At 45.0% G+C, this 18,598-nt stretch overlaps 2 pseudogenes; both read right to left on the reverse strand.

Moving 5' to 3' along the window:
* Positions 1-210: 210 nt before the first annotated feature.
* Positions 211-1,625, reverse strand: LOC140688516 (single-stranded DNA-binding protein 3 pseudogene; annotated as a pseudogene).
* A 15,136-nt stretch (positions 1,626-16,761) lies between these two features.
* Positions 16,762-17,380, reverse strand: LOC116277349 (transcription elongation factor A protein-like 2; annotated as a pseudogene).
* Positions 17,381-18,598: the final 1,218 nt, after the last annotated feature.

Genomic DNA, 18,598 nt, shown 5'->3' on the forward strand with positions numbered 1-18,598 from the left:
TTTTCATTTTTTTTTTAAAGAAGAAAGCAAAGAGATTGATTGGGGTGGGTTGGGGGGCTTGCTAGAAGCTTCCATTTTTAAAAATTTTTCCCCAAAAAAATCCCCCCTGAAAACAAATTAAAAAATCCCAACAACGGTAAAACCCCAAACAAAAAACAACAAAAAAGTGTCATGTACATAAAAGGTCCTTTCGGGGAAGGGCAAGGGATTTCTCTGGTCATTGACTTGAAATATATTTTTATTTTGAATTTTGTCCTTCATGTTTTATGGAATAAAAAGTTTGGCCTTTTTATTGCATGAAACTAAAATTGGGAAGGGTGGGGAGTGGAGGGGAAGGTGGGGGTTGAGGGGGAGCAAGAGACGCCCCTCCCCCAGCTCCTGGGTAATGACACCTCACTTCTTCTTGCATAATTTCTGGCATCTTCCCGCCTGCAGTGCTGGCTCTCTCAGCGTCTCGGAGACGAGGAGGGGGGAATCACACACTCATCGTCATCCTTGGAGAATAATTGTCATTCTGGAAGGAGTGGAGGAAGTTCACTCCTAGCTCGCCGTCGTCTCGAGGAGTGCCTGGAGGATTGCTAATGCCACTTATGTTGTTAGGAGAATTTTTTGGAAGTCCATCTATGTCACCTGACCCTAACGAGCCGTTCATGTGGTGTGGCTCCATGCCGCCCATGCCTCCCATCGGGCCGTCCGAGCCTGGACCCATCGGGAAGTTGGACCGGCTGCCTCCAGGCGGCACCGGATTAATCATTGTGTAGATGTTGTCACTGGAATTTGTTGAATCTGCAGGACTAGGCATGATAGGTGTTCCTGGGGGGCCGCCACCACCAGGGGGTCCCTGTGGGCCAGGCCCCATGGGCCCCATGCCTCGGGGAGGGTTCATTCTCTGCATCGATCCTCCCATGTTGGGATGCCCTTGTTGTCGCGTGGGGTCCATGGAACTGGGCAACAGTGGCTGTGTCCCAGGAACTCCTCCCGGAGGCTGGTTTCCCATTCTGATCGGGGGCCGGGGGCCGCCTGCGTATCGCGGTGACATAAAAGGCTGACTGTGGGGTCCCATCATGCTGCTGGGATTGTGAGGTGGAGGCTGTGCGTGCGGCGAGGGCTGTGACCCCGGAGGACCCTGAAAGAAACCTGGTGGGTTGGGGCCTCCCGGCATCCCATCGTTGGGGGGAATGTTGCCAAGCACGGGGCTTGGTGCGGCTGCTGCGCTGTAATCATGAAAGGCTTTTGCTTCACTTGAATGTTCACAAGTGTCTCGCCTTTCAGGAGCTGCACAGTAAAGGTCCCAAAATACACACCACCACGAGTGCAAAAACCCAGGCGGTTCTCCCAATGTGATTTTTTTTCCCATCGAATCTCCGACAAGAAGGTCTGTGCAGATTTCTGTGCTCCGACGTGCAGTAAATATTCGTAGACATATAAAAGCTAACTTTTCCCGAGCCTGCCCGTCCGAGGGCACCGCCGAGCCTTTGCCTTTGGCAAACATGGTTTGCAGAGAAGAGAGCGCCGAGCCTTGCCGCCGCCGCCGCCGCCGCCGCTACCGCTTCGGCTGCTCCCGAGCTGCCCCCTCGCTCCCGGCCCCCTCCCCGGCGCTCGCTCGCTCACTCGCTCGCGCTCTCCTCGCCGCGCTCCCCTCCCTCCCCCCCAGGCGCTGGCTCCGCGCTCTTTCCAGCTGTCAAAGCGTCAGCCCCGGCCGCGGCCCCATCGCCCTGGAACTCCTCCCGCGCCGGCTCGGCCTGTGGTGCCGGTGCCGCCGCCGCCGCTCGCCCGCCGGCTCGGCTGCCCGCTGGCTCGCTCGCGCGCCCGCCCGCCCGGCTCCGCCTGCGCCGCCCTCTGCCGGTCTGTTACTATTTTGTAGATTATTTTCACACCTATGCTCTTAAGTGGTATCGGACCATAGTTTTCCTTTTTTGTGATATGTTTTCCTGGTTTTGTTATCAGAGTGATGCCAGCATCGTAGAATGTGTTCAGAAGCATTACTTTCTCTGCAAATTTTTGGAATAGTTTCAGAATGACGGATGTTAACTTGTCTTTAAATGTTCAGTAGAATTCACCTGTGACACCATCTGGTCCTGAACTTTTTGTTTGTTGAGGGTTTTTCATTACTGACTAAATTTCATTATTATAATTAGTCTGTTCATATTTTCTATTTCTTCCTAGTTTGGTCTTGGAAGATTGTATATTTCTAGGAACTTCCCCATTTCTTCTAAGCCATCCACTTTATTGGCATAGAATTGCTTATAGTTATCTCTTAGGAACCATTGTATTTCTGTGATATTGGTTTGTAACTCTTCATTTTTCATTTCTGATTTTATTTATTTGATTTCTCTATTTTTACCTTGAAGAATCAGACTAAAGATTTATCAATTTTGATTATCTTTTCAAAGAATCAGGTCTTAGTTTCATTAATCTTTCTTACTGTTTTTCAATCTCTTTTATTTATCTCTACTCTGATTTTAATATATCACTTTTTCTTCTAATTTTGAGTTCTGCTCAACATTTTCTATTTCCTTTAGGTATAAGTTTAGGTTGATTATTTGAGATTTTTCTTTTTTCCTGAAATAGGCTTGTATTGCTATAAAATTTTCTCTTAGAAATGATTTTGCTTTGTCCTGTAAGTTTTGTGTAGCTCCTTTTTCATTTTCACTTATCTCCAGTTATTTTTAATTTTTTTTCATTTATTTAGTGAGCCATTAGTTATTTAGTAAAATACTTAGTCTCCTTACATTTGTGATTTTGCAGTTTTTTTTTTTTCCTGTAGTTGATTTCTAGTATCATAGCATTGTGGTCAGAAAAGATACTTGATAGATTTCAGTCTTATTAAATTTACTGAGATTTGATTGTTGCCTAGCATGCCATCTATCCTAGATAATGTTACATTTGCACTCAGAAACAATACATATTCTGCTTTTGGATGGAATAGTCTCTCTCTATATTATATGTATATATTATTATACATATTATACTATATTATATACATATATTAAGTTAATCTGCACCAATGTGTTGTTTAAGGGCACTGTATCCTTATTGATTTTCTGTCTGGATGATCTGTCCATTGATGTAAGTAGGATTTTAAAGTCCCCATTATTATTGTGTTACTATCAGTTTCCCCCTTTATGTCTGTTAATATTTGTTTAATGTGTTTAGAAACTCCTATGTTGTGTATATATATATTTACAATTATTATATCTTATTCTTGGACTGACCCTTGATCATTATGTAATGCTCTTTATTGCTTTTTGTTACAATCTTTGTTTTAAAGTTAATTTTGTCTGATATAAGTATTGCTACCTCAGCTTTCTTTTTGGTTTCATTTGTGAGGACTACTTTTCCCCATCTCTTTACTTTCAGTCTGTGTGTGTCTATAGACCTAAAGTGAGCCTTGAAGGCAGCATATGTGTGGATCTTTGTATCTATTCAGCCATTCTATGTGGCGCTGGATCCCAGGGTGGCTGATTGAGGGAACTGAGGTGTCCTTGAACTGGTTTTAACCCACTCAAGTTTAAATCCATGGTGAGCAGGATTGGGGCTCAGGGGGCCCTGAGGCTGGTTCTTGCCTTCTGGTAGGTGGGGCCAGGTCCTGACAGGACTTGATGCAGGCCTCTGGGTGTTCCAGGGCTAGTGCCAGCCAGCCAGCTGGTGGGGTTAGTTACTGGGCCCTCTGGTGATCAGTGCCATGTCCAAGAGCAGCTGGAGGCTCATGGGGTCCTATGAAAGCTGGCTCACTGGTGGGTGGGGCTGTGTCCTTGTCCAGCTAGCTGCTTGGCCTGGGGATCCTAAGACTGGTGCTGACAAGCTGGTGTTTGAGGCCCGGTCTGGTGCTAATAAGGTAGAGGGAGGATTCCGACATGGCGCTCACCAGTACTAGAATGAGTTGTAGTAGAATGAGTTCCTCAAAAAGGCTGCCATCTGTGCGTGCCCCTTGGGTGAATCCAGTTCCTTCTGCCTCTCTGAGAGGCTCTCCAACATCAGCAAGTGGGTTTGATCCAAGCTATTTTCAAATTTCTTCCTCTTCCCTGAGTCTCAGAACACATGGCATTTTCTGTATGACCTTTAAAATTAGAGTCTCTGTTTTCTATAGCCCTCTGGCCATCCCCAAAGTAAGCCTTGCTGGCCTTCAATGCCAAATGTTCTGGGGGGCTTTTCTTCCTGGTGCAGGATCCCAGTGCGAGGCTTGAACCCTCACTCCTTGGGGAGGACCTCTGCAAGTGTAATTATCCTCTTGTTTGGGGGTCACTGACTGTGAGATATGAGTCTTGAATGTACCATGTATGCACCCTTCCTACCCACCTTGTTGCAGTTCCTTCTTCATTTCTTTCATGATAGAAGATCTCTTCTGCTAATCTTCAGGTTGTTCTCATTAATAGGTGCTCTGTAAATAGCTGTAGTTTTGGTATACCCATGGGAGGAGGTGAGCTCAGGGTTTTCCTATTCTTCCACCGTGGCCACTCCAAGTTTACTTTTATTTTACAGATGTAAAACCTAAGGCTAACACCTATGAAGTAACTTAGGCAAACTACATATCTCATAAGTGGAAGAGTTATGAATTAAACCCAACTAAACCTAAGTGCCTCTATTTTAGAGCCTTGTTGAATATCTCTAATTGTTCAAGGAGATTAAAAGAATTTTAAGAGATGGTGCAGATCCATTAATTCTCCACGCATAATCCAACCAGGAATTTTACAACCCTCAGATTCAGAACATCCACACTTACTTGAATACTCTTTGGTGCACAAAACTTTATTTCGTGTCAGCCCATCATGTCGATATGGAAAAGGATAATGAACACCCTCATAACTGGAAAGATTTTCTAGCCACACTCCAGAGTTTTTCTTGTACTTTATTGATTTCCATTAATTAAAGTATTCTCAAAAATTCTGTGGGCTTAAGCTTTTTTGAATGCATTTTTCCAATATTTAAAAAAATCAGGAAAATAGAAAAAAAGCATAAATGAAAATTTGTAACACATAGTAAATCCTTAAATATTTTTGGCTGTGTGTGTATATATATATATATATATACCATATCCCTTGTTAATTTGTCTAACATAAAAAACACAATTTTTAAATAATATGTTGCACAGATTACCCCAATTCTTCCTCTTCTACACTCTTTTGCAATATAACTTGCTCCTGCTACCAAGAGGTGGAGTCTGTTTTTCCACCCCTTGTCTATTTACCCACTCCTTGTCACAAATCTTACCTTGTGACTTTATGTGACCAAGGGTATGTTGTTCTAGTTCTGAGCATGGGCCTTAAGGGGCATTGCAGATTCTGCCCCCTTGCTGAGAACTATGTCAAACTTCCATGTAAACAGTCCTGGACCAGTCAGTTAGATGAAGGGAGACATATGGCATCCTTGCTTCCACAGGGCTGACACTCAAACAATACCCAGAATCAGAGCCACTAAATGACCAGCAACTGATCATAACATGAGTGAATCAAGCTATGACTGGAAAACAGCCCAGTAAGATCAATCTAATTTCTGACTCCTTAAATCATATGCTAAATCAATGTGGTTAAAAGTCAGTAAGCAACAATATCTAATACATCAACCTTGCTGCTCTAATAAACATTTCTTAAAAAAATATTCATACTTGACCCTGAAGTATAAAGCAAAATGCAGTCAAAGAGCCCTGAAGTATCATCAGGTGATCTGACTGAATTCCTAACTCAGTCATTGACTAGAGGTGTTACTGCAAACACATCAAATACATGCTGAGTTTCAGTTTTTATGCTGGTAGACAGATATGATGTTGCATACCCTTTCTACCTTGATGGTTTGTAATGAATAAATGGTAAATAAAAATGTCTTGTGTGACTTTATGCTCATTTTTCCTTCTCTGGCTTTGGTTTTTCCATTTGGAAAAATTCAAGCATCAACCTAGCTCAAAACATCTATAATATTATAATTGGTTGATGAAGTTTTTGCAGAATCTAATTTAAGATGCATGCCCTGTTCCACAGGTTCTGTGAGGAGCTCACAATGGAACCATTAATGAGTAACACTTTAAGCCATAGGGTAGATACTCACTGGGGGCTTTCTTAAAATGCACACAGTACGAAAACCTTATTTCATCATCCACATTGAAATGGTGGTAATTCAAAGGTAGAGTGGAGTTCAGACACAAGTTTTGTGAGTAATCCTTTCTCCAGTACAATTTTAAGAAAGGAAACTCTTACACCTAAATATTTCTCCATCTGTTCTTTCATTTGTAAAACAACCCTTTGAATTGGGCAGAAATTATCAAAGTATTAATTAAAAGCAAGATTAAAATCATGTGAAAAACCTATAAAATATGTGAAAAGGTAAATCCACAGCCCACTGCCCAGTTTACTAAATTAAAATTTCTAGGAGTGAAGCTCTGAGGTGATTCAAGAGCAAGCCGAAGTTTGAGCACAAAAAGTCTGTTTTTATTCTCCCAGAATCAAGAAGGCACAGACTACTAACTGGTTTCTAGTTATTTTCATATCTGCTACTTTGAGTAAACTGACTTATATAACTGCTTTTTATACTTAAGGAGAATCTGAAGCAAACTGTCATTTTAATTTAGAGATGCAAAGGTGAGATGAATTTTGACCCTAATATGAAGATGGAGAAAAGTCTGAGCGAGGATTCCAGGCAACAAGAAAACTCTGGAGTATTGGACGGGACAAGGGCAGAGAGAACGAGAAACAAAGAAAGGGGCTATAGGAAAACAAAGATCTCATGTTTCCCTGGGGCTGATCCACGCTGGAAGCCTCTGGGAATCATGATGCTTGGATTAATATGGTTTAAAGATAATTTCTGTCAAGACTGACTTCCAATTTGTGGTCTCTCTAGGCTAGAGAGGCTAGCAAGTATAAAATAGAGAGCAAACAGGAGATCCTATGACTTCCCAGCACTGTGGCTGTCCAAAGTCACAAATACCGTTTGCTCTTTTCTCTGCCACATGTGCTAGTAGGATTTTCCTGAGAATATTTCCTTTCTTTCAGTCTCTAATTGACAGCCTCCTCCATGAAGTGTCGGCCTTACTTTTTTGGCAAACATCATCACCATATATACTGCAAGCATTATCTCTTCCATTCTAACCATTTCAGGCTCAATCCTTTAGATATCAAAACATAGCTTTCTTAAGAAGTGAAGAAGAAAGAAAAAAAGAAAAAAATGAAATGAAGTTAGAGAGAAAGAAGGAAACCAATATATACTGAATACCTAGAATATGCACCTTCACAAACAGTATTATCACACTAACGTTCACTACAGCCAATGAGGTAAGCAAGACTATTCCCTGCTTGCATTGAAGAAACAAAAACTCAGATTTTTATGAATCATTTCTCAAATACACAGGATTCAAACCTGGTAAAATCTGGCCCTAAAGACCATGATTCTTCAACTCAGTCAGAATCAAGTTTGAAAACAAATATCTCAAGGAATAGTTTTATCAGTAAACATGCTCACGTGATTACACAAACCTCCGCTTCTTTGGAAGAGGCGCTTTGAAGAGAAAACTCTTGTCTACCTCAGTGTTCTTACTATATTTTCTAACCGGTAAATCCTGGTATCAATTGAGTATCAACCAAAAATATTTAATGAAATATTACACAATAATATAGAATCAAAGAAATTTCATGGGGTATCATATGATGATGAAATTTTTTTCTAGAAATCTTTTTTTTCTATTACATAGATGTATATGTATATAGGTCTAGACTGGGTCAGAATATAAAATGTATTTTTAAACATAATTTATTGTAGGAAAAAAAGAAAGTTTGAAAATTACTGGGTGAGGCAATAAGAATGTTGCCCAAGGCAACTGTTGTTGGGAAGTTATCTTAGAACGAGGCCCTGAGAGAGAGCTCGGAACAGAGAAGAGCAACACTACAGAAAAGTTCGTTAAGTTTTAGAATTTCAGACAGTGTGTTGAATAGCTGTTCTCCGTTCTTCAACTAATAAAGTCACTTAAATGCAGAGGTGAAAAGTTCTTGTAGTAGAAGTCAGGTCAAAGTCTGCAGACACCTGTGAGGAACTGAGTCTTCAATTAAACTCCCATTGGATTTGCCCAATGATACCCCATACGTGCGGGATCAACATTGATTTGCTTTTTATATGCATTGTCCAAAACGGATGAGACATTTCTCGTTATCGCTCCCTGGAAGAACGTAACTCGTTATTTACTCAGGACTTGCTGAGCTACAGTATGCTTTTTATATTCTTACTTGCTTAGGAAAAAATAAAATAAAAACCTGCTACTTTTTCTTCCCTCATTTGGAACACTCAAACATAACCGATAACAGCCAGCAGTTGTTCTTCCTTCTTGGGTATTACTCTTGCCAGTCATGGAGGCCACCGAGAAACATAATGTGGCTGAATCATGGAATAAATAGCAGTACTCTTGTCTGGTCACTCAGAACATTACTCTAGCCTGAGCCTGTCACAGGAAAAGGAGAAACATTCAATGGAATTGGTACAACTGCTGCTAAACTATGACTTTATTTGGCCACTGGCAACCATTTACTGCATCTGAGGACATGGGAATTATCAGTAACAATAATCCCTATTCTCTGTGCAGTGGTTGAAAGCCCACTTCAAAGTAAGCTTGTATATTTATCTCCTTTTAATTCTTGTATGATTAGAGAAGCATTATCTTCATTTTTACAAGTGAGAAAAACGAGGCCCCGAGGAGGTAGGTGGTTTGTCCCGGGACACACAAGGCAGCTGCAGAACCGGTACAGACCCTGCAACCACTGACTGCTGCCCCTGTGTTCCTCCCAACAGACAGCTCATTAATTCTGCCTCATGATATACTCCCTTCTGTTCCCCTAGCTGACCTGTTTCACAAAAGTATATTTTAAAGTTCATGTTTAAAAAGGGAAAAAAGGAAATGGAAGGTAGGGTGATTATTCTGTCACATCTGCTGAAGGCAGCTAATTCATTGGCTTCATGAATATGAAATGGTCTAGAGGAATGTGTATCTATTTATGTAACAATCACATATGCTGGAGAAAAGTATGTGGTTGAAATACAGACACGTCGGTTTCAATTCTAATATTGGTTTAAGTAAATTATATGTTAGGGCCCAGCCAACAAATATATCCGTTACAGTTAACTTCTCTAATTTGGTTAAAGGACCCTGGATTTATTCAGCAGTGTATGTATATCAGGTTATGTAAAATTAATAGCTTAAGTTCATTCATATGGCTTTAATTAGGATGCATGAGTTGGGATGAAAAAAATCAAGTGAGGTCTCTGCCTTTGATTATAACTGTATCTGCTCGAGTATCAGTTTCTGCAAAGGCAAATACATGTTGGCTTTGCTTAATACGTGCTTGTTCAAAGAAACCGAGCACTGACTTAATTTTACTTTGAAGGCTTTCATTAAAATATATTGTTTGTCTAAATAGCAATTTAGTTCATTTTATTTAATTATCCAAGAGTATTTACAGGGCCAGGAATACAATTGTATACATTGAAAAAAATAGTTGATTATGTTGGCTGGCTTTATAAACTCCGGGCCAGTGGTTCTCCAAGTGTGGTTTCCAAACCAGCAGAGCATCACTTTTACCTGGGAAATTGTTCAGAATGCACATTGTCAGGCCCCAACCCATCCCTACTGAATCAGGAACTCAGGGGTTAGGACCCGGGAATCTGTGTTTTCAGAAGAACTTCAGGTGATAATGATGGATGCTGAAGAGAAAGAACCACTGCTCTAGGTGCTGGGGGAAAAAAGAAGATGTTGAAAGATTGTTTTCTGAAGACAAAGAACCACATTAATTTATTGAGGCCAAAATGGAGAAGGAAAGCATTGACTTCTTTCTACAAAAATGCTACCTCCATCCTCCAGCAGTGCTCAGCCAGAGCCATCTGGGGTCCTGCCTGGGTCTTTTCAATTGCGTCCTCCTGTCTCATCAGGTAAGTAATCTTGTAGAAACAGCACCTCATTACCCTCCATCAAATGAGCAGTGAGGAAGCACTTTTCATTTAAGAGTTAGATGACTGAAAAGATTTGTCTGGGGCAATCGCAGTAGATGGCAGTGATTTAAGCTAAATTCAGTTCTGCAAGACAGCTGAGCTATGGGACAACTTGTGTAAAGTTTAGCAGAGGAATCAGCAGGAATGTTGAACAGGGCTCTCAAACCTGAAATAGCAGGAATTAAATGCATTCCTGGCTCCTCTTTCAAACCAATTTATAGATTGAATAAAATGGAAGTTTGCACCTGACCTCTCATCTGAGGGTGAGGTTAGATAGCTCGTGACTTGGTTGACTGAAAAAGCAAACAGTCAACCACCACTGTCACCCTCCCCCAAGGACACTAATGAAAAAAAATGGAAAAATCAGTAGAGAAGCCAAATGATTCATAAAAATCAATTTAAGCTGCATGAGATAAGCAGAAAGCTTACATTTAAAAAAATACAGTTAGGGCATCAGACAATTCCAAATGAAAATAAATGTCTTTAAACAAGACTCTGTATAAGCGTGGGTAATTGCATTGGGCAGGAATTGACCACAAAATCCATGGTTACAATCCAGAGATATCCTTGGCTAGGGACACATTGTAACGGACCCAGAAGAGGTAAAAGGAGCAATTTGTGGATCAGCACACTAAACAAAGCCTTGGGAATGGTGGACCAAGAGGCTCAGAAGCTGGTTTGGTGTACGTGTCGGGAGCCTCCCCTTTTACCATGACACACACGGCCCACAGCTCCCTACCCTGACAGCTGGAGCTGGTGTGGAAGCCGGCAGGGCACATAGTCAATAGGCAATTACAGTAATCGAATCTTGGAGGAAGTGACACAAGTGTAAATCGCTGACTCCCAGTTGGCCTGTGATTAACGTGGCAACAACTTGGATGTGATTCCGTCCATGGAAGCAAAGACAGCCTAGTCACTTGGGGTAAAAATTAGTAAAAGAGTGTCCTACTCTATCCATTATGCCCAAACTCTCAGTTAGTACCAGCTGGAGAGGAAGTCTGGGATGAGAGGAATAGGTGAGTGCACCTAGAAATAAGAAAAGTGTGTGTTGGAAGTACCAAGTGTTTACAAACGCCCTCACATATGTATGAATTCGCTCAGTCCTTCATGGAGCAGATGTTAGCACGAGCCCTGTTTTATCCCTTTTTGACACGGATGCAGGCTTAGAGGGGTGAAACAGCCTTCTCAAACAAGCCAGGTGGCCGCACATCCGATTTGAACTCATGAGTTTTCTCAACTTAGATCCTAAATTCCTCCGACCACAAGAAGAAGAAGGTAGTTAACTGGGGCTGCAGGGAGAAGGCAAAGTGATGCATGGGTGTATAATCAAAGAAGGGTAATGAAAAGCTGGTTAGATCAAACCTTAGGCATTAATCGCAGCCCCAAACTGAATAGCATCTCAACTGTGGCTCATCTGGGTACTCAGGAGTAAGAAGACTCTCCAGACCTTGGCTGCAAATGGAACTGCAGAGGGGAAAAAAGACTTTTACCTTGACTTTGGGATTCAAGAGACAGTGGCAGCAAACTAAGAGACATGCAGATTTTAAATGTGCTTTGCAAAGGGAGGCTTGGAGGAATAAGTTAGACAGAGCCATTCATGAGAAACATGGTGGGGCAGCGTCACAGCTCACTTCCCAGTGGGGTCGGGATTGGGAGTTCCCCAGCTCTTGTTCTCAGTGAAGCTGATTTTAAGTTACAGAGGGAAATGGAGGTGATAGTTACAGCCCTTGGAGGAGATCAAGTGTGTTGGAACCAGGACTTTGTGTCATAAGTAGAGGAGGAGATGGGAAAACAAGCTATCACGCTAAGGGGGAAAATGCCTTGGCAGACAGGGAACCTCATCTTCCTGACAGAGGCTGAGGCTGAGAAAGGGGACAGGCATCAGTCCAGCTGAGGGGGCAAGCAGCCCCGGGTTGGTCCTGGCTCTGCCGGTGAGGAATCATGAGGAAACCTCTGGCCATGGGTTCCACCCACCTGGGGACCAATGCTGCCCTGTAATGCCACTCTGTTTGCACTCACACGCACAGCTCCTGCCGACACACCACTGGAGGTGTCATCCAGGAGGATGAGGACCACTCCTCAGCTATGAGCTATCAGATCTAGGGGAATTATTTCAGACTTGCTCTCAGAAGCAAGCACTTTCAGACCCCTCAGGAGAAGGTGAGGGAGGCCTGAGTACCACCCATTGCTGTTTGTTTCGCCTCTTCCCTAAACCATCACTCCCTTGGGAGAACAGTCATATAATAGCTCATAGAGACAGGGAAGACATCTTATTCTCTTTATTGGGAGGTGGCCAATGAACAGGAGGTGGGCAAGGGGGAGATGCTCTAATAAACTGCTCGTGATGGGGACTAGGAGGGCAAAAGCAAGCTCAAGTGATGAAGGACGGCCAGGCCCAGCCTTCAGGAGCTGACAGGCTCCTAACTGGAGGACCTTGGTTTGCAAACGTCATGGTGAGTTTGGGCATCCATGGGAGGGAAAAGGCTAGCAGAGTGTTAAACTGGCCTGCCTGCTAACTCAAGAGACGTTAACATTGGGAACAACTTAAAGAAGACATCCGGTGACGCTAAGGAGCTCCGTGATACCCAGGTCGTGGCCAAGAGACCAGAGAGGGATGCTGGTAGAACAGCAGGGTCCAAGGAGAGAGGTCAAGGTGTTGGCTGTGGGGTGGGATGTAACTTCCTTTTCTGTGTCCTCTACAAACCCTTTGTCAGACTCTACATGCTTATTGATGCTTTTCCACAAGTGAGTTTTTACTGGGGGTCAAGGTCATCTAGGAAACTAGAAAACAAACTTGAGTTCTGCTATCTGCAGGGACCCAGAAGCTAATGGTTAGGGAAACGGCCCTCTTGTCCATGGACCATCTTATTTACCGTTGTCAGCAACTTTGTGGAGTAGGTACCATTATCATCACTTGGAAGTGAGGAAGCCAGACCCCTCAGAGGTCTTGTAATTTGCCCCAAAGCTGAGGCACAGTTGTACCCAAATCTTGGTGATGCTAACGCTCACTTGCTTCACTCTGTGTGAACGGTTCTCAGATGTGGCCCCCAGACCAGCAGCATCAGCCTCATCCTGGAACTGGTTAGAAATGCAAACCCTCAGGTTGCACCCCGGATCAACTGAACCAGATGCTCTGGGGGTGGGGCCAGCACCTGTGCTTTCACAGACCTTCCCAATGATTGTGACGCCTTGAGGACCATTGATCCGCACTTCAGCGCCTCTCAGAAAGCCCATGCAGAACTTCCGGTCTGACGGGTCTGTGACTCACTGCCGGGGACACGACGTGCCCCTTGACAGCTCGAGGTGCCTGAGCGAGCAAAACCTGCAGAGACAAAAAAAAATCAGTTGCTCGGCTGTAAAATTAGATATAACTCAAAAATCTCAGAGGAACTGATGGGCTCCCCTGGGTGGGGAGTGTGCAGACATAATTACAGTTTGAAAGTCAAGGCAACGGTGTTAAAAAGAAACTTCACCAACAGCTCCGACGTCACCTGCCCCCAGGCCACCTTAGCAGTGTCTGTGTTTGGGCAGGGCCATCCTTCCTGGTTTACCATGGCTACAGGCTGTCTGGGGAAACAGGGGCAGTGGCTCTTTCAGATTTTTATGAGTAATATAAACATGTGGCTCAGGAAAACGGAGCTCTGGACTGAGCCACAGAGAAGCAGAAAGTGTGATGTAATGGGAACGTCCCCTGGCTTTTGAGCTCTCATTTCAGGTCTTCGCTCTGCAGACCGTTCTCTGTGTGAGCTCAGGCAACTCACATAAGCTCTTTGTAAAGTCAGGAACATGACAGCATCTACTTCTCAGAGTTGGTCAGGAGAACGAGACGACGCGTAAGGCAGTGTTTTGTAAAATGCAGTCGGGTGCATTGTTGTTGTTTAGAGCGAGAGTGTCATCCACTCTCCTACCCCCTCAACCTTCAGACTTCACAGGTAGATGCCTCCTTCCTTCGAAGTCCCCCTCTCGCTAGAGCTGGTGATTGATAACAGGTGTTCATCTGCTAAGTGAATCCTTGCATCCTCTGATCCCTCGTGGATCACACGGTGCCGTAAGAACATGCCAGGGCGGGCGGGGACAGGCCAGCAGGAGGAGGGATGTGGGAGCCTTTTAGGAAGTTTTCCTGCAGAGGAGCCCCATTGTTTTTCAGTCAGACAGGGGCACTTGGAATCCATTCTCACCACCACCCACCCGCTCCACTTTTAGATGAGGAAACAGAGCCCAGAACGGGAAGTGACCTGCTCAAATAGCCTGTTTCTTTATGGGCTCCATTCTGAGAGGATGTGCCCCTGGGAGGTGAGAGCACCTGATCTGGGGCAAAAACCCATCCTCAGGGGCCAACGCATACCATTTCTCTGGTGCATTTACACATGACCAAAACCCGCTCCCAGGCAGAACTTTTTCTAGTTACATTGCATAACCAAAGCGTCTGCTAGATTGCAAGTCAACACAGGGGCTAGGAAAAGTCCAGAAATTTTTGAATGCAGAGCAGTTAGAATGTACCTGTAATCTCTGAAAGGCAGCCTGGTGCTAGAAAGCGTGCTCGCCTTGGGAAAACAAAGACAGAGCAAATTTCAGTACTCTTCCTCATCAGCATCATATCAGTAACGTGTTGGGTTCTTATCTAGTGTCAGGTGTGGTGCCAAGTGCTTTGTATGGATTATCTCATTTCATCCTTCTGAGTCCGTGGATTAGGTGTGAGTATTTCCCCCATTCTGAAGACTCAAGCACTGAAGCTTACTAACTCAGGGGTAAGTGATCTGTCCAAGGTCAAGTGGGCTGGCTGTTAACCCAGCCAGACTCCAGAGCTTGAACTCATGCTGCTCTGCTTTCTGAAAGGGCCACCCCTTCCAGGCAGGTGGCTTGGGCCCGATTAGTTCACCTCTCTGAATGTCACCTGCAAACATTCCAGTTAACAGTAATCCAGCAGACCTCACAGGGCCGTTGCTGGGATCAAAAAAGAAAATAAAAATCACTTTGTCCACCTACCACACACACAAAACTAGTTAATACTACTATTGCTAACTTACAAAAAGAATAAAGGACGCATGTATTGTAGGATGATTTAAGTGGGAATAAAGGAACAGGAGTAGGGCCAGAAAGCCTAGGGTAAAGCGGATTACTGCAACGGAGCCGTGAATAAGTTGGCTTGGAATTTCCCATTAGTCAAGGCAAAAAAAGAAAATGATGCTTTTCACAGTCCTCACTAGCTTATCAAAGAAGAAACAGCATATTATCAAGAAATACCAATTTCTTGTACTACATTCTTGGGATGATTTATTCCCTCGGTCCTTGTTCTATAAAGGATAATAAGCAACATCGTAGAGGCTGCTTATGGTAATGATTGTATAGAAATTTCAGGAAAGTTTTTTGAGTGACCTTCCTTACAAAAACCGAGGGCTTAATTGTCATTCTAGGAAGGTGCTTCAATGAGTTAAAATAATGCAGTCAATGCATGTGTAGCCTTCTGCTGCCTTCATAGAGAAACAGAATCTATCTGAAAAAGAGTTGAAATTTGATCTCGGTAACATGGAAGGATTTTAAATATAGAGGCTTTTCCTTGGAGGAGCTGGGTCCAAGATTTCTCTAAAACGATTCCATCTTCTGCCTCCCTGTATGCAAACAGAGGACTTCTCCAAGAGGACTGCTCTCAGCCTTCTTTAAGAGGGGTGCACATGGGGCTGCATGCAGAGGAGGGGGGCGCATCCAGTGAAGGCAAACCAAACATCAGCAGAGGGGTGTGAGGATTGGTGAGACAGATGAGACCAGGAGGAGGCAGGGTGGCTGCCCTTGGGCACCCAAGGACCTGTCAGGTGGGAGAGGGCATAGAAATAAGAGCAACAGGTAGAAACTACCCATAGACCCATTGATTTTATCACAAGCTCAGGTAGTAATTACTCTGCCTTAGATGGACCTTTTGGATGACCCTCCTTCTGAGAAGGTAACTTACTTGTATTCCGATTTTCATGGCCATGACATCTGTGGGGGATTGGATGTTGAAAGGTAGCTAACTTGTAGGAAACAGTATCATCCCCCCCCCCGCCTTCTCCCTCCAATGTGAGCTTTTGGAAAACAGTGTAGCACAGTGTCAAAGGCACGAGTTCTCCCACTAAGTTCCCTGGGTTCAAACCCATCTGCTGTGTTTCCTGGAAACAACAGTAAACTTGCCTCTTGGAGTTAGACTAGGTGATCAGCTCCCTTCTCAGATCCACTCCCACGCCTTCCACCGCGGTGCTCAGTACCCAAGAGGCCGCCCTCTGTGGACTGTACCACCCAGCTCAGGGCCCTGTGACTTCCTCTGTGGCTCAGCCGATGGACGGTGGGATGAGGAGGGTCAGGGAACTTCTTACCTTCCAGGACCTCCACACAGTCCGCTCTCACTGAGCGCCCCCTCACTGGGGCAGTGGATGCTGCCCCCTCCGCCACAGCTCTTGCCTCTAGATCCTAAAACACCATGACCTTCCTTGCCCTTTTCCATTGTTGCACGAGCGGTTGTGATTCCCACTGTCCATCGTCTGTGGCTGCTGCCCCATCCCTGATCGTTCTCTTCATCCAGACTGCATACCTGTAAGAGTAAGTGTCTCCTTTCCTAAACTCTCTTCATTTATACCCTTTTTTTGATATTATAAGCTGCTTTATTTTTCCAAGATTCATAATATCTTTGCAAAGCATATGGCTGAAAATCCCCTACTGATAGAGCACTCTAGTATGGACCAAATCTTGTTGATAACATGAGTGACACCTGACACAAAAGTATTTGCAAAACATTAAAGCACACAGCCCGGCAAGTGCCTGCCAGGGGCACTACGCAAAAGGAATGTCTTCCTAGCCCCTTTGTGGGGTCCTGCAGCCACCCCTGAGTTCCCTTGGGCTCCTTGGGTAGAAGGCGTCCTGTAAGCTTTTTTTACATCCACATAGCACCCCCGCCCCATAATTTTTGTATGGTTTTCTTCATCTTTTCCTCCACCCTAGCCATCTCGTCATACTCTTATCATCTCGTTGCTCAAATGCACATCCTGTATGGCCTCCTTATGTTCCTTGAGACACTGAGCTGGCCCCTATTGGTCTTTCTTTTGGCTTTCCTGGGCACATCAGCCCAGCTGGGTGCTTTCCTCCAGCCCTTGGTTTGCTGGCTGGCTTTCCCTCTTTTGGCTTTGCATCACACTCAGGCTTTTCCTTATCCTTTAGTACTTCCTCATCTTCTGTCCTTCCCTTGTCTCCTGACTTCCCCTTGTCTTCCCCAGTACCAGCTCCTCCTCGCTTTCCCGCATCCGGTGGCTGTCCTTTGTTTTGCATCTCTCCTCGATTCTCTTGCATTCTTTCCTTTTCTCTGCAAGGTTTTTCCATGTTAAGAAGCTCCTCCTTTTGCTGTCCTGCAGGGATTCTGGACGGGTTCCTCCTCTTCTCCTAGCCCAGCAGAGTGCTGGGAACAGCAATCTCACACTTAGTGCCTAGACAGGATGCGACACCTGTAAGTGCACAGTAAACGCTGGGGATTACTATGAGCAGCAGCAGCGGGGTGGTGGCAGCAGTGGAAGTACAGCCCAGCCCCTCCTTAGCTTCAAGGGACATACATAAGCTTTTTCTTATTTCTACGGTCTGAGCCATCCCAGAACGGGAAGCTCTACCTGATGAACCACTGGGTCCTCTGGCTGGAGCAGATTAGCTGAAAACCCTCATTTGATTTGGAGACACTAAGTAGAGAGGGGTTTCATCCTGAATGGAAAAAAGGACAGCTCAGGGTGGGACACCTCGTCAGACATGAACCCCGACCGCAAGTGCTGCAGCCCGAGGATGGGGAGGAGGCCCCCGGGAGGGAACCCCCGGGAGCAGTGGCTGGCTGAGAGGAGCCATCCTGGACCCAGGCAGGGACAGGCTCTCTGGGCAGCTGCCCCTGCGTTTGGGATGGGAGTTGCCCACCGTCGGTTCAATGGCAGGGTGACTCCTTCCCGCAGCACCCTAGGCCACTTGGAAGGAGACCCTTATTGGGAAAGAGATGAGCTCAGATATCTGTGCTTTGGAAGCAGAACGGGTACAAGTTGGGGACGCAGGGGTGAGGACACTCCTGTGGCTTGTAGAAGAACTTGTAGCTGTCTAAGTTGGCCCCAGAGGGACTCTGCTTCCATGAAGAGGATTCCCTATCCCTGGAAGGTCCACTGTTTCAGAGCGAGGTTGTGCCAGTCACGGGCTGGGAGGGAGCAGACAGCGCGGTCTAAGCGGGTAATCAGTGCGGAGCTTGGATGCAGAGGCGCCTTCCGAGGGCGGGCGGGCTGGGGAGAAGCGGCCGTGCGCTGCGGCCACTCTGAGTGGCCCACCGCGGCCGACAGCGTGTGCTCCTGGTACAGGGAAATGTGGGGCGAGAGGCTGGCCGTGCCCCACGTCTCAGTCAGGTCCCTGGGGTGCACCCCATCAAGTGATGGTCCTTGGCTTCACGCAGGAAAGAATTCAAGAGTGAGCCATTGAGGACTGAAGGCAGATTTATTCAGAGAGATGCACAGTCCATAGACAGTGCAGGCTGTCTCAGAAGCAAGGGAGGCCATGGCCCAGGAGACAACACATTCCACAGGCAGAGTGTGGGCTGTCTTACTCAGCAGGGAGAGCGGCCCTGCGGTGTTAGTTTTTATGGGTTCAGTAACTTCAT

This window comes from Vicugna pacos, chromosome 2, assembly GCF_048564905.1.
Source record: "Vicugna pacos chromosome 2, VicPac4, whole genome shotgun sequence".
NCBI lineage: Eukaryota > Metazoa > Chordata > Mammalia > Artiodactyla > Camelidae > Vicugna > Vicugna pacos.